We start from the raw sequence: 5647 nt of genomic DNA, 5'->3' as shown, positions 1-5647 counted from the left end.
CCTCTGGCTGGTTGTGGTGTCTGTGACTCCTGGGCTGGGGGGGTTGGCTGAGCTGTTGCCCCTGGTTAGCTCCATGCTGAAGGGGAGGTCCTGCACTGGTGGTGTTGAGCAGGCAGTGCCTGTGGCTTCCATCACTCCTGCAGAGCAGCTGCTTGTCAGGGTCTGAGAGGATGCTAGAGGTAGGCATGCCCCTGGCTCTGCTGTGAAAGGGGGAGCAGACTTGTGTCAGTGCTAGCAGGGCATCCCCAGGAGCTGGGCATAATGATGTCACCAGTGTCACAGCTTCATGCTCTACCCTGACTGCAGGAACCCTCTGGAAGCCCTCTGCTGGGTTGGTCAGCCTGGAGAAGAGAAGGCTCCAGGGAGAGCTCCTGGTGGCCTTTCAGTGCTTAAAGGAGCTGAACAGAAAGCTGGGCACAGACTGTTGAGCAGGGCCTGTGGTGGCAGGACAAGGGGTGAGGATTTGAACTAGAAGAAGGGCTCAGAGTGGAGAGAAGGAAGAAATGTTTGACAGTGAGGGTGGTGAGAGCCTGGCCCAGCTTGCCCAGAGAGGTGGTTGATGGCTGATGCCTGGCACCATTGCCTGGGCTCTGAGCAGCCTGCTCTGGTTGTAGGCTGGGCTGGAGAAGCTTGAAAAGTCCCTTCCCACCCAGGCCAGTCTAGGATTCCATAATCTGTGTGGAACCTCACAGCAAGGCCTGAGCTGCAGCTGTCCAGCAGAACTCCTGCCCTGGTGATACCCATGTGAAGGGAGCACAAAGGCCCTGATGCCTCCAGAGCTGCCCTGCTTCTTTTGCAGCACAGAGGCACTGCCTAGGTGAAGGACAAGGAGGTGGGAGAAGGCATGAGAAGCAGCAGCAGCTGTGTGCCCTGTCCCTCTTGTGATGCCACTGTGAGTCAAGAGGCTCCTCTGCTCCATGATCCTCTTTGGCAGCCCTTATCCAGATTCCTTGTGGGATGCTCTGGGGGTGAGGAAGCCTCAGACTGCCCTGAGGAGCTGCCAGGCAGCTCCAGACTGCTCAGCAACCCAGGGGAGATCCTGCTGTCTCCACACTGGGTGTGCTGGGAAGTGATTGTGTGCTCTACCAGGAAGCATGAGGAATTTGAAGGGAAACCCCAAGAGGAACAGGAGGGAGGAGTTTTGGCACAGCAGCAGAGCACAAATAGCTGCTTCTGCCTGCTGTCGTCAGGAGTCTTCCGCTGCAATCTGCTCTGCCTTCTGTTGGCAGCCCACAGCTGGGGCAGCTCCCTTGCCTTTGCCTTCTTCAACTGCATCTTGGCCACCAAGACCCATGGCTGCCTTTTGGTTGCTAAGGTGAAAGTTGTCTTGGGGTGGGAAGAGCAAAGAAGAGCTCCAGGCCCTTGACTCAACGATTGTGTTGCGGAGAGGATGTGACACAACCTGGGCCAGGTGTGGTGAGATGAGGAGCAGCTGCTGCTGTGCTTGTGTCCTGCCTGAGCACGTCAGAGTCCTGCTGAGGAAGGCCAGGGATGGGTTCTTGTGTTGCCAGGCTGGGCCTGTGCTCCAGGTGATGCTGGGCACTCTGCCCAGCACACTCCAGCCAAGAGCTGCTGCTGCTGAAGCTGCCTGTGGTGCAGCAGGGTGAGCAGCTGCAAGCATGGTCTGCAGTGGTTGGCTTGAAGGCTTTGAGGGCAGGCTGGTGAAGGTTTGTGCTGCCATGGGCACAGGCAGTGCTCCCTGCTGGGCTCTGCAGTGCCTGGGTTGGAGGGGAGCAGAAGATGCAAAGCAGATGCTCCCTGTGCTGCTGGCAGTGGAGAAAGCTAAGCTGGGGAGGTTCTGCCTGTTCAGGACAGAAGTGCCACAGGTCTGGGTGTCTTTACATCCTCACTCTGGGCTCCCTATCTCTTCCCACCCTTCAGCTCCTGCTTTTCCAGAGTCTTTCTGGAGCAAGCAGGACCCAACCTTGATCAGCAGAAAAGGACCTAGGGGTGCTAATTGACAGCCAGCTGAAGATGAGCCAGGATGGGCTCAGGTGGCCAAGAAAGCCACCAGTAGCCTGAGCTGGATCAGCACCCATGTGGCCAGCAGGGGCAGGGAAGTGATCATGGCCCTGTACTGGGCACTGGTGAGGCCACACCTTGAATACTGGGTTCAGTTTGGGGGCCCTTGCCCCTTGCTTGTTCTTCACAGAAAGAATGATCACCCATTGGGATGGGCTGCCCAGGGAGTCCCCATCCCTGGAGGTGTTCAAGAGGAGGCTGCAAGAGGCACTCAGTGCCATGGGTTAGTCAATTAGAAGGTGTCAGGTGCTAGGTTGGACTCAATGATCTCAGAGATCTTTTCCAGCCTGGCTAGAGACTGTGAGACATCCTGAGCCCCACTGTGACCTTAGCTTGCACCATGCTCAGCCATGCACAGACCAGAAGTCTCCATCACACATCAGAGGGATGGCCAGAAGGTGTCAGACCCCCTAACACCAGTGGGGTTTGTCTCTTTCCCTCAAGCACTTCTAAGCTGGGCAGAGGTGAGATGGTGCCCATGAGGCTGTCAGAAAAGGGTGAGCTGGAGCAACATGTGGATGGGTGGGTGGGTGGATGAATGGATGGATGGGTGGGTGGATGAATGGATGGATGGGTGGGTGGGTGGGTGGGTGGGTGGATGAATGGATGGATGGGTGGGTGGATGGGTGGATGAATGGATGGGTGGGTGGATAGGTGGATGAATGGATGGATGGATGGGTGGGTGGATGAATGAATGGATGGATGGATGGGTGAGTGGATGGATGGATGGATGGGTGGGTGGGTAGGTGGATGAATGGATGGATGGATGGGTGGATGAATGAATGGATGGATGGATGGGTGGGTGGGTGGATGGATGGGTGGATGGATGGGTGGATGAATGGATGGATGGATGGGTGGGTGGGTGGGTGGGTGGATGAATGGATGGATGGATGGATGGATGGATGGATGGGTGGGTGGGTGGATGAATGGGTGGGTGGGTGGGTGGATGGATGGATGGATGGATGGATGGATGGGTGGGTGGATGAATGGATGGATGGATGGATGGATGGATGGATGGATGGGTGGGTGGATGGATAGATAAAGCTTTCTGCATGTCCATGGCCCACCCAGGAAAAATGGGCTGCCCAGGGAGGTGGTGTAGTCCCCATGCCTGGAGGTGTTTAAGAGGAGGCTGCATGAGGCACTTAGTGCCATGGGTTATTCAGTTAGAAGGTGTTAGGTGCTAGATTTGACTTGATGATCTCAGAGGTCTTTTCCAACCTGGTTAATGCTGTGAGTCTGCGAAGAAGGACATTGAGAGGCTGGAGCAAGAGCAGAGAAGGGCAACAAAGCTGGGGAAAGGTCTGGAGAACAGGGCTGGGAAGGGGCAGCTGAAGGAGCTGGGGTTCTAGGGTGTCCTCATTGCTTCCTACCACACCCTGAAAGGAGGTTGCAGTGAAGTGGGGTTAGTCTCTCCTCTCTATTATCAGGAGAGAGATGGAGAGGAAATGGCCTGAAATTGTGCCAGGGGAAGGTTAAGTTGGAGGTGAGGAAAAGTTTCTTTGCTGCAGGAGTGGTCAGGGATTGGCACAGGCTGCCCAGGGAGGTGCTGGAGTCCCCATCCCTGGAGGTGCTCAAGAAACCTGTGGCCATGGCACTGTGGGACATGGTTTGCTGGCCTTGGTGGTGCTGGGTTGGTGGTTGGACTGGATGACCCCAGAGGACTTTTCCAACCCCCAACAACTCTAGGATCCTACAACCAAAGCCAGGGTTTTGCATGACCTTGTGGGAATCAGAGCAGCAGGCAGAGGCTGTCCTGTTTTCAGCACAACTGTTTATTGATAATCTTTGCTTATCCACTGTATGAATGTCACCAGACTGTGGGGACAGTCACCAAGCCCACAGGCTCCCTCAGGCCCTGGCTCCAGCTAACTCGATGCGTGTGGACCTCATGCACTTCAGAGTCTGCAACGGGACAGGTGTCACAAAAAGCCCTGGGGTGTACTGCAACTCTCTGCCCTCCTCCTGCAATCTCCTCACTGGACAAACCTGTAAAGAAACTCTGGGGGAGTGTGGGGGGGGTGTGGGGGGGGTGTGTGAGGGCTGTGGGGCTGTGTGTCCCACCCTGGGCAGAGCAGGGAGGTGAGCAGTCCCCAGAGCTGTGCTGAGGCCACCAAGCCTGGGGAAGCCACTTCCCCAGCAGAGCATCTGCAGCAAGCCTTGCTCCACCTGCAGCCTGGGGTCAAGCACAGGGCAGCTCTGGGTGCTGAGTGACTCAGGACCAGCCTGTGGGATGCTGGGCAAGCAGGACACTCAGAGCTGGAGAGCTCCTTGTTTGGGAGGAGGGCTCAGAATGAACCACCTCCCCCCCCCCCCCAAGCTTTGGAGGCCCTTCCTTTGCTGTCAGCAATGTGGGAGCTGTGCTCGCCCTGGCTTGAGGAAAGGAGAGGCTGGAGCAGCAGAAGGAAGTGTCAGCTCCTTTCCACCCTGGCCTTTGCCTGTGGACAAACCAAAGCTCTGTGTTTGTTCCCAAGGTGTCCCTGCCCCTGGCAGGGGCTTCCCAGATGGAGCTGTGGAAACCAAAGGTTGGAGATGATGCAAGGGAGGGATTTAGACCCTGGGTCAGATTGAAGAGCTGGGCTTAATGTGTGCTGTCCCCTCAACAGGGTGGCTGTTGGGATGCTCCTGGGCTTGCTGGGGCTGCGAGGGCAGCCAAGGAGGTGGCATCATGCCCCTCTCCCTGCCCTTGGGGTAAAAAGGTTTCTGGGAGGAGGAGGAAGAGTGGGGACACGTGGGATGGTGGGAGAGAAGGGATGGGGCCATGCTGGCATGCGAGGGAGGGAGTGGGAGCGAGAGCTCACAGGCTGCCCTGCCTGCCCAGCCCATGCAGCCCCTGGAGCTCACAACGCTCCAGGGGGATGCTTTTGTGCCCACTGCAGCCCCCTCCCCCCACCTGCTCCCCTTCTCAGTTCTATCCACCCAGGGACTGCAATCAGGACAGGGACAAGCCGAGCACGACCCTTTGGCTGGTCCTCTGCTTTCGGTGCCTGCGTGTTCGCGTTGCTGCTCTTGCGATGGCCACGAGGAGCTTCCCGACGGCTCCGCCCGAGGCAGAACCCTTTGGCTTGGTTACTCTGCTTCGGAACACTGCAACAAACCACAGTAGCGAGATGGCAGGGGGGCAGGAGCGTGGTGCTGCGGCTAACCGGGGCGGGGAGGCGGGCACGGCGGCGGGACAGAGCCCCTGGAGCCGAGGGAGGGAGGGAGGGAGGGAGGGAGGGAAGGGAGGGAAGGGAGGGAGGGAGGAAGGGAGGGAGGGAGGGAGGGAGGGAGGGAGGGAGGAAGGGAGGAAGGGAGGAAGGGAGGAAGGGAGGAAGGGAGGAAGGAAGGAAGGAAGGAAGGAAGGAAGGAAGGAAGGAAGGAAGGAAGGAAGGAAGGAAGGAAGGAAGGAAGGAAGGAAGGAAGGAAGGAAGGAAGGAAGGAAGGAAGGAAGGAAGGAAGGAAGGAAGGAAGGAAGGAAGGAAGGAAGGAAGGAAGGAAGGAAGGGAGGGAGGGAGGGAGGGAGGGAGGGAGGGAGGGAGGGAGGGAAGAGAAGGGAGGGGAGAGAAGGAAGGAAGGGAGAGAAGGAAGGAAGGGAGAGAAGGAAGGAAGGGAGAGAAGGAAGGAAGGGAGAGAAGGAAGGAGG

Source organism: Pogoniulus pusillus, chromosome 30, assembly GCF_015220805.1.
Source record: "Pogoniulus pusillus isolate bPogPus1 chromosome 30, bPogPus1.pri, whole genome shotgun sequence".
NCBI lineage: Eukaryota > Metazoa > Chordata > Aves > Piciformes > Lybiidae > Pogoniulus > Pogoniulus pusillus.
Note: the sequence above shows the minus strand (reverse complement) of the source record.